This window comes from Papaver somniferum, chromosome 5 (assembly GCF_003573695.1).
Source record: "Papaver somniferum cultivar HN1 chromosome 5, ASM357369v1, whole genome shotgun sequence".
Taxonomy (NCBI): Eukaryota; Viridiplantae; Streptophyta; class Magnoliopsida; order Ranunculales; family Papaveraceae; genus Papaver; species Papaver somniferum.
Window position 1 is genome coordinate 60,956,390 of NC_039362.1, and position 11,240 is coordinate 60,967,629.

The following is an 11,240-nucleotide window of genomic DNA, read 5'->3' on the forward strand; positions in this document are numbered from 1 at the left end:
TCAGTATTCATGAGATGTGTCGTGGCCTCAGCTGAGAGACTACACATCTACACGTACTCTGAGAGACATCCTTCTCAGTCATAGATTTATGACATGAGCTTTCATGCTTTAATGAGAGACATGAGTCTCAATACTCATCCGGTTTCCGAATCTGGAGTATAGTTTTACAATTCTGCCCTTTGTCGAAAATCCACCATCTACACCTCCAACTAATGCCATATTGTACTTAGCCAATATGCATACGCGATGTGCCTTACTTGGCACCGGATATTGGCCCTGGGCCAGATGCATCTCACATGCAACGGAAGCTTTGTATGAAGCTTCATCTCGAGAAATGGCGCATCCTTTAGCATGCGCCATGCTAAAAACACGGGGTGTTACATAATCCTTGCTTCAGATTCTGCAAGTTTCTATTCCAACAAAACATACTTTTGATAGAGATTATCACATTCAAGTGACTTCATACGTAGGTTTTCCTCAGAATCCTTGAGGATCGATTCGTTAGAACGATTCAAAACATAAACACCTGCGTAACATCTTCTCAATTTCTTGTTTTCTCGACAGAGAGGAGTGACATGAGAAGTTGTCATCTTCTTCTTCTCTAACGAATTCAAAACCTTCACATACTAAGAGACTTCCTCATCAACATCTCTATCAATATCTGAATCACCTTCATCAGAAAGTTCATCCAACCGTTCTTCTAGGCATGTTTCCCAGAATTCAACAGGTTTTACATTAAGAGAATGTTTAGATACTGACCTAGATGTGACAGTCCTCTCCGGTGAATCCAAGCTTTGAAAAACATCTGGTAATTTATGAACATGTACGTTATTAGAGATAGACTCGTCCATAAACAGATCGCTACAAACACAGACTTATGAGGTCTTAAACGTGTATGTCTGCTCTGATACCAATTGAAAAAGTGGGGGTAAAACAACCACACCCAATATTTTGCTTAGAAATTTGTATGGACAAACTCCAATATACTTTCTAGAGAATCAACTAGACAGTCAGACTCAATCTAGATGAAAAGTATATCAAAGAGTTTATATCTCAATCTCTCGATTTGATATGTACTCAACCAAATAGAAATCTGCGAGTCGTTATCAAATACTAGAGAGATAACTTGGATGGTACCATAGACCAATATCCAAGTGTCAATCAATTTAAATCAACAACCAAAAGGTCGGATATTCTAATTGATTGAACAACGCACAACCTGTGATGTTTCAATTATATAACAAAATATAATGCGGAAAATAAATAACACAGACACCAGAATTTTGTTAACGAGGAAACCGCAAATGCAGAAAACCCCGGGACCTAGTCCAGTTTGAACACACACTGTATTAAGCCGCTACCGACACTAGCCTACTCCAAATTAACTTCGGTCTGGACTGCAGTTGAACCCCAATCAATCTCACACTGATCCAAGGTACAGTTATGCTCCTACGTCTCTGATCCCAGCAGGATGCTACGTACTTGATTCCCTTAGTTGATCTCACCCATAACAAAGAGGTGCTACGACCCAAAGTCTAAGACTTTAATAAACAAATCTGTATCACACAGAAAAATCTACGGTAATAGATAAATCCGCCTCCCACGAATATACCTACGATTTTCGTTCCGTCTTTTGATAAGTCAAGGTGAACAGGAACCAATTGATAAACCAGACTTATATTCCTAAAGAACAACCTAGTATTATCAATCACCTCACAATAATCTTAATCGACGCAGCGAAAAAAAGATATTGCGGAATCCCAAACGATGAGACGAAGTATTTGTGATTTCTTTTATATCTTGCATGTCGGAGATATCAATATCAAGACAATTATTACAATTGTACTCGTACGATACAAACAGAAAGATCAGATCACACAACTACAAGAAAGTAGTATCGGTCTGGCTTCACAATCCCAATGAAGTATTTAAGTCGTTAACCTGGTTTAGAAGAAGAAACCAAAGGTTAAAGGAGAATCGACTCTAGCTTAGCACAACTAGTATCACATAGAAGGTGTGGGGATTAGGTTTCCAAGTTACTAGAGTTCTCCCTTATATAGTCTTTCAAATCAGTGTTTGGAATCAATGTTAGCTTGGTAACAAAGCATTCAATATTCACCGTTAGATGAAAACCTGATTAGATTCAAGCTAATATCTTTCAACCGTTAGATCGAAAACTACCTTGTTACACACAAATGAAATACACGTTTCTAGGCTTGTGTAACCGTACCCAAACTTGTACATTTGTTGGTTCAACAATAGTCAACCAAATGTATAGCCATATGATCACTTTCATATCAACCATATTCTTCTTCACCATAACTAGTTCAAGTGACTCAAATGAACTAGTTAGAGAGTTGTTCAATTGCAAGGAAATCTTATGTAACTACAAAAGACACAATTGAAGCAAAAACGATATGATTCACTCGAATCGGTTCATGAACTATATAGCCACAATTTACAATTTTTCATTCCTTATTTTATATAAGAATAAGTTCACAAGCATCGTTTTTAGATATAACCTACTCAAGTTCGCGGACTGGGTCCGCGGACTTAAGTTCCCGGACGGAGTTCACAAACTCCAGCAGAATTTCTCTGGTCGAGAACTTCCGCCAGTTCGCGGACTTGGCTCACGCCACCATTCCGGTTCTCTTGATCAACAAAGTTCGCAAACTTCGGTTCAAGGAATAAGGACTTATACATATATGTGTTTTCACAACAACGCTTATATCCTCCAATGGTTATATTATCTAAACTCTCATTTCAATCATTAAAACATTCTTAGAGGACGTTGATATTCTATAGTTGTTATTCACAAACTATTTTTCGTCAAAGTAAGCGATTTTCAAAGTGATTGAAACTTGTCACGACTTTCTGAAAAAGCGGGGGTCTAACAACACCACCCAATATTTCGCTTAGCAATCTGTATGGACTAACTCCGAAATACTTTCTAGAGAATCAACTAGACAGTCAGACTCAATCTAGGTAAAATTATCTCAAGGAGTTAATATCTCTCTTTTGTTTTGATTCACTCAAGCTAATATAAATCAGCGAGTCTATAATCAAATACAAGGAATAACTTGGATGGTACCAAAGACCAATATCCAAGTGTCAATCAATATCAATCAACAACCGTTAGGTCGGATTCTCCAATTGATTTATCTAACACACAACCTGTATTATTTCAATTATAAAGATAAAACAATATAATGCAGAAACTGAAATAACACAGACACCAGAAATTTTGTTAACGAGGAAACCGCAAATGCAGAAAAACCCCGGGACCTAGTCCAGATTGAATACACGCTGTATTAAGCCGCTACAGACACTAGCCTACTCCAAGCTAACTTCGGGATGGACTATAGTTGAACCCCAATCAGTCTCCCACTGATCCAAGGTACAGTTGTACTCCCTACGCCTCTGATCCCAGCAGGATACTGCGCACTTGATTCCCTTAACTGATCTCACCCACAACTAAGAGTTGCTACGACCCAAAATCGCAGGCTTTAACAATAAACAAATCTGTCTCACACAGACAAGTCTATCAAAGGATCAATCTGTCTCCCACAGAAAAACCCTAAAAGTTTTTGTTTCGTCTTTTGATAATAATCAAGGTGAACATGAACCAATTAATAATCCGGTCTTATATTCCCGAAGAAAAACCTAGATTAATCAATCACCTCACAACAATCTTAATTGTATGGTAGCGAAACAAGATGTTGTGGAATCACAAACGATGAGACGAAGGTGTTTGTGATTACTTTTTATATCTTTCCTATCGCAGAACTCTCACGATCTCAAGCCAATCAATATGATTGTACTGTTACGATAGAAGATGCAAGATCATATCACACAACTGCGATAAAAGTAGTATCCGTCTGACTTCACAATCCCAATGAAGTCTTTAAGTCATTAACCTGGTTTTAGAAGAAGAAAACCAAAGGTTAAAGGAGAATCGACTCTAGCATAGAAACTAGTATCACAAGGACGTATGGGGATTAGTTTTCACAATGCTAAATGTCTCCTTTATATAGCCTTTCAAATCAGGCTTTTGCCTTAGTTACAAAGCAATCAATATTCACCGTTAGATGAAAACCTGATTTAGATTCAAGTTAATATTTCTCAACCGTTAGATCGAAAACTTAGCTTGTCATACACAAATGATTGTACTCTTCTAGGTTTGTTAACCGCACCCAAACGTATACATTGTTGGTTCAACAATAGTCTACCCAAAGAGGTTAACCATATAGCGTTTCATACCAACCATGTTCTTCTTCACCATAACTATATCAATTGACTCAAATGAACTAGTTAAGAGAGTTGTTCAATTGCAAGGAAATCTTATGTAACTACACAAGACACAATTGAAGCAAAGATGATTTGATTCACTCGAATTGGTTCATGAACTTTAATAGCCACAGTTTGCAAATGCATTCCTTAGTCTTTTAAGATTAAGTTCAGAAATCATCTTTAGATACATAACCTTCTCAAGTTCGCAGACTAGGTTCCCGGACTTAAGACACCGGATAGATTTTACAAACTCCAGCAAAAATTCTCGGGTTCGAGAACTACGCCGGTTCGAGGACTGGGTTCGCGGACTTGGCTCACGCAAGTAGTTTGTCAACTCAGCAGAAATTCTCGGGTTTGAGAACTTCGGCAGTTCGCGGACTTGGAACTTGCCATACTTCCGGTTATCTTGATCAACAAAGTTCGAAAACTTCGGTTCAAGGAATCCATTGGTTATGTAATCTAAACTCTCATTCCAATCATTGAAACATTCTTAGAGGACGTTATATAGTTGTTACACTATTTCTCGTCAAAGCAATTTTCAAAGTGATTGAAACATTCATGAATTTCGTCACTAGGTAAAGATAAACTTGGTCGAAGCGAAAAGCTTACCAACACATATTTCGAGATATAGATAGGCGAGGTATACTCGGCTCGAAATACCAAATGTGTATGATCTAGTCTATATATATAGCATACGACTTTTGTCTCAAAGAGTAGGAGATAGAATAGATAGAATTTTGAGTGACAGATAAGTTCAAGTCTCCACATATATTTTTGTCGAGAAGTTCCACCGGTTCCTTGAGTGGATCTTCTACTTGTATGATGAATCGCCATGAAGTCCTTGAGCTCAACTACACTTACTATCCTAGTCCGAGACTTAGCTATAAGAGACTAGAAATCAAGACTTATAGTTTTGATCACTAACATTGACAAACATGCTTGAGATAGCAACGCATGCGAGTTTGACCGAGCAGTGATCTAACAATCTCCCCCTTTGTCAGTTTTAGTGACAAAAATATCAATACATATGGAATACAAAAAAAAATAATGAAACTTTAGTAGCTCCTATTCCACATGTCTAATCTTCAACATTCCTCGAAATCTTCGTCACTTCCAAGTACTCCAATGATCCCAAAGGTTGTAAGTTTAGCATCACCGTTGTTGAAGATCTGTAGCTATAACAATGAGAAAGTATCGGTCTTTATCATTTTTATACAGTTTCATAGTATTATTACATAGTGTCAAAGTCCAATTGTATCACAACTTCAACAATAATACTATGGTGATATGTATCACTCCCCCTTAGTCAATACTCCATCTCACATGAAAACCACTCCCCCTTACACAATGATCCGAAAACCATATGTATTTGTAGTGTGAACTACATATTAATTCTTCCCCTTTTTGTCAATAAAATTGGCAAAGGTACAAGAACGGGATCATAATGAAATTTCCGTAAGAGACATTTCGTGACTGAGAGAAAGAAACACACATCATCTTATTTAGATGCAATCATATAGCCGAAGCTAACAACATTCATCAAGGAGTTTAAAGATACAAGATAACCCCTCTAAAATTCCACAACCGCACACTCCTCAAGATATGACCATTAAGCACAAGTTCAAAAGAACTCTCCCCCATTTGATGTCATTCCCAAGGGAACAACAACGAGCGACCTTAATTTCAAGAGAAACGAAGGATTTTATTAGACACCAAAACCATGAGAATGATTTTTATGTCCAAAATTCAATCAAATTATTCATAAGTAAACTCATGATTAATTTAATCGGAATACACAACCAAATTAAACACAAAAAGTGATCAATTTAATTGATTATGCTCAACATAAGTAAACTTACGGAGCTACGACTAAGTTTAACCATAAGGAATGATTAGCTTAACCATTCATATACTCAACATAAGAAAAACTTATGGAGTAATAACTAAATAACCAAACAAGATGATTCATTTAGTTCATAATGCTCGACATATAGTACCTTACGGAGCAATAACAAATCCAATAAAAAATAATCAACTTGGTTGTTTAGTGCTCAACATAAGACACATTACGTAGCCTCCAGTATTACATAAAATATGGATCAGTAAAGATCAATACTGTGGAATACACAAGTATTCATTCTATCTTCCATCAATATTCGCATAACGACATTCAATAGACATCATCCTTGTAAACAAAAGATTTTAACCTATCTTCCGTCAAAGATTGACAATATAGGCTTAACTTTTGTAATTGTCAAAAGTCCATTCATTCTTTAACCAATACAAACGACTTAACTTTTGACAAGGTATGGGACAATCATAGTTCACGGACGCAAACACACATATCCCATAAAAAATTTCAATATAAAACCATAAAGATTAATACTGCAAGAATCATCTTCCAAACAATTTTAGAATTTAAACCAATAAATCTAAAAACATGAAGATGAAAACGTTGGACATAGCAATGTGTAATCACAATAAAGGCTATTCCAAACTCTAGTAATCCTTCTCAAAAATAAGAATAAATTCTCATAAGAAGTTTCCTAGGCAACAAGACAAACTCGTAATGCACATACAAGATGATTTGTCCATATAGGGTAGAATCAATCTTTTTCGCATGGAAACAGGACAAATACCAAACTTAACTCATCCAAATTAAAGGTTTCTCATCTCCATTTTGAAGATAATTCAAAGAGGAAGAGAGTGCAAAAAGAATGATATCAATCCGAGTTCGGACGAAGAAGTTACGACCAAAACAAGTTTACCGAATATCGATGTCAAGTATGCATACAGGTTTGCAAACGAATTTTCGTATCCTGGAGCAGTATGCAGATGGGGTTTGCGAACTTAAACCCCTGAATTTTGGTTTTAAATGATGTTATGCATACTTGGTATGTGTACCATGAAGTCCAAACATCCCGAACTAATGTTTTCAAACCTAAACATTTAAGAACCTTAAACACAGATCAAGTTAGGTAGAAATGAACGATAAGAAAGGAATGTGGATCATTGTAAGTACTCTAGGCAAATAAAAACACAAATATTTCTCAAGTTTATAGACATACCTTTTTAGAAGAATCCAATCGAATTCTACCGGCTTACCGAACATAATCTGTGTGCCCCAATTCTTGTGCTTCCCTCACCGTATTCATAACAGGGCATTCCTTTGTGAGGATGCACTTACAACACACTCAAGTTGTGTTTAGGTGAACATTATCTTGATCACCACAAGTGACCTTCGAATTATCATGAAATAGATCGCTTTTAGAACCTTTCACATCCAAATCCATCTTTCCAAAGAACTTTTTAAGTTCCAACATCATGGATACTGCCTTCTCCATTGTCATGGAATTTTCTAAGAGATTATTCCTTTTCTCACTCAAGGCATCATAAAATTTCTTTGGTATCCACTTCTGAGTGTATTTAGAAACAACCTGACCCTTCTTCCCGTTAATCTCTTCTGGAATTCTCGAAAGAGAATTGGATTGACTATTTTTTTGCAAGTTAGTATTTCTCCAATTGGGAGCATCGGATCTTGTCTTCGTCTTTACAAAGTTATCCTTTTGATAATCACTACGATTGTGAAAAGGATTCTTATGACGTTTTTAGGTAAATCTAAGTTTATCACATCACTGATTCCTTTGCCTAAAGGTTGGATAATTACAACCTATAGTGTTAAGGGAATTATCCTGAACATATGATCTTGGTTTCACAACTTCTTGTGATGCCCAAAGAAGAACATCATGAAGTTTCTCATTCCTTATACGAAAACGACATCTCCTTTCCAGGTGACCTTTATTTCCGCAATAGTGGCAAACATAAGGAATGTTCTTACCTCGATTCGTATGTGCTGACTTTGGAGGTTGATATACATTGCTCTTTCGAACTTTAACTTCCGGTGAAGGTATTTAACTTTTTCTATCAGTGGAAACCTTTTGTTGAGAAGAATCACTAGCCTTGACAAATTTTACCTCTTTTCTAATACTTGGAGCATTTATTCCCTTAACAGGAACCAATTGATAATCCGGTCTTATATTCCCGAAGAACAGCCTAGATTAATCAATCACCTCACAACAATCTTAATTATATGGTAGCGAAACAAGATGTCGTGGAATCACAAATGATGAGACGAAGGTGTTTGTGATTACTTTTTATATCTTGACTATCGGAGAACTCTCACGATCTCAAGCCAATCAATATGATTGTACTGTTACGATAGAAGATGCAAGATGAGATCACACAACTACGATAAAAATAGTATGATCCTGGCTTCACAATCCCAATGAAGTCTTTAAGTCATTAACCCGGTTTTAGAAGAAGAAAACCAAAGGTTAAAGGAGAATCGACTCTAGCATAGAAACTAGTATCACACGGACGTGTGGGGAAGAGTTTTCTCAATGCTAAATGTATCCTTTATATAGCCTTTCAAATCAGGGTTTTTACTTAGTTACAAAGCAATCAATATTCACCTTTAGATGAAAACCTGATTTAGATGCAAGCTAATATTTCTCAACCGTTAGATCGAAAACTTAGCTTTCCATACACATATGACTGTACGCTTCTAGGTTTGTTAACCGCACCCAAACGTGTACATTGTTGGTTCAACAATAGTCTACCCAAAGAGGTTAACCATATAGTGTTTCATACTAACCATGTTTTTCTTGACCATAACTAGTTCAATTGACTCAAATGAACTAGTTAAGAGAGTTGTTCAATTGCAAGGAAATCTTATGTAACTACACAAGACACAATTGAAGCAAAGATGACTTGATTCACTCGAATCGGTTCATGAACTTTAATAGCCACGGTTTGCAAATGCATTCCTTAGTCTTTTAAGATTAAGTTCAGAAATCATCTTTAGATATATAAACTTCTCAAGTTCGCAGACTAGGTTCGCGGACTTAAGACACCGGATAGAGTTTACAAACTCCAGCTTAAATTCTCGGGTTCGAGAACTGTGCCGGTTCGCGGACTGGCTTCGCGGACTTGGCTCAAGCAAGTAGTTTGTCAACTCCAGCAGAAATTCTCGGATTTGAGAACTTCGGCAGTTCGCGGACTTGGCACTTGCCATACTTCCGGTTCTCTTGATCAACAATGTTCGAAAACTTCGGTTCAAGGAATCCATTGGTTATGTAATCTAAACTCTCATTCCAATCATTGAAATATTCTTAGAGGACGTTATATAGTTGTTACACTATTTCTCGTCAAAGCAATTTTCAAAGTGATTGAAACATTCATGACTTTCATCACTAGGTATAGATAAACTTGGTCGAAGCGAAAATCTTACCAACACATATTTCGTGATATAGATAGGCGAGGTATACTCGGCTCGAAATACCAAATGTGTATGATCTAGTCTATATATATAGCATACGACTTTTGTCTCAAAGATTAGGATATAGAATAGATAGACTTTTGAGTGACAGGTAAGTTCAAGTCTCCACATACCTTTTTGTCGAGAAGTTCCACCGGTTCCTTGAGTAGATCTTCTACTTGTATGATGAATTGCCATGAATTCCTTGAGCTCAACTACACTTACTATCCTAGTCCGAGACTTAGCTATAAGAGACTAGAAATCAAGACTTATAGTTTTGATCACTAACATTGACAAACATGCTTGAGATAGCAACGCATGAGAGTTTGACCGAGCAGTGCTCTAACAATTTCGTCACTAGGTAAAGATGAACTTGGCTAAAGCGAAAGCTTACCAACAAATATTTTGAGAAATAGATAGGCGAGATAAACTCGGCTCGAAATAGCAAATGTGTATAATCTAAGTCTATATAGCAAAACGACTTTTGTCTCAAGATAGGAGATAAATAGACTTTTGAGTGATACATAAGTTCAAGTCTCCACATACCTTTTAGTCGATGAAGATCCACCGGTTCCTTGAGTAGTCATTCGTCATGTATGATGATTGCCATGGATTTCTTGAGCTCAACTACACTTTCTATCCTAGTACGAGACCTTAGATATAGTAGACTAGAAATCAAGACTTATAGTTTTGATCAATAACATTGACAAACATGCTTGAGATAGCAACACATGCGAGTTCGACCGAGCAATTATCTAACAGTCCCTCAATATCTTCATACTTAACTTCCTGCTTATATAACCATCCTTCTTCACAAAAAAAACTCTGATTATTTCTTATCCAAACCGAACAAGGTCTTGGTCAATTTGAAGATCTTCTCCCAAGAAATGTCATCTTCGCAGCCATCTTGGGGTGCTTTTCCCTTAAACTCGAGGCCTAGAATTTGATGAGCATCATCGGGAGTTACCGCCATCTCACCGAATGGGAATAACATTGTATCAGTCTCTCTGTAGGACCTATCACAGAATGCAGATACAATAACTTTTTCATACTCAACAATCGAACTCTCTACCGTAGGCCACATCCTGGAGTTCTTGACAATCGCTTGCACTTCGGCACATTCCCATTCAAGTGGCCATTTCTTCATCATAGTGTTTGAAGCTTGGCGCCTCAAAAGATGGATGGCACGCTTGTGATCCTAAATGCCAAAAACATAAAATTAAAAGAAATACAAACACTTGAAGCAAATTTAATATAGATAGATACACTTAAATAAAAACAGAGTTTCATTGAGATTACTTACGCTAGCATTATGGATTTCACATGCCCATGTGTCTTTGTATCCAAAAATAACATGTCCACCATCTTCTGGGGTCCCTAGTGGAGGTTGACATGGTTCCAGTGTGACCTTCAAGTGATCGTGAAGCATGTGGGAATCAGACAGTTTAGTGATAACCCTCTTCGGTCTTCCGGTAGCGTCTGTAGTTGCAACTTCAGTTTGTTGATCATTACCTGTTTTTTCTCCACCTTCTTCTTCTTCCACTTTCTCTTCAACAATTTCATCTTGTCTATCTTTATCTTTATCTTCATCATTGTTATCACCATGATCCTTACCTCCTCCAACAGGTGGTGT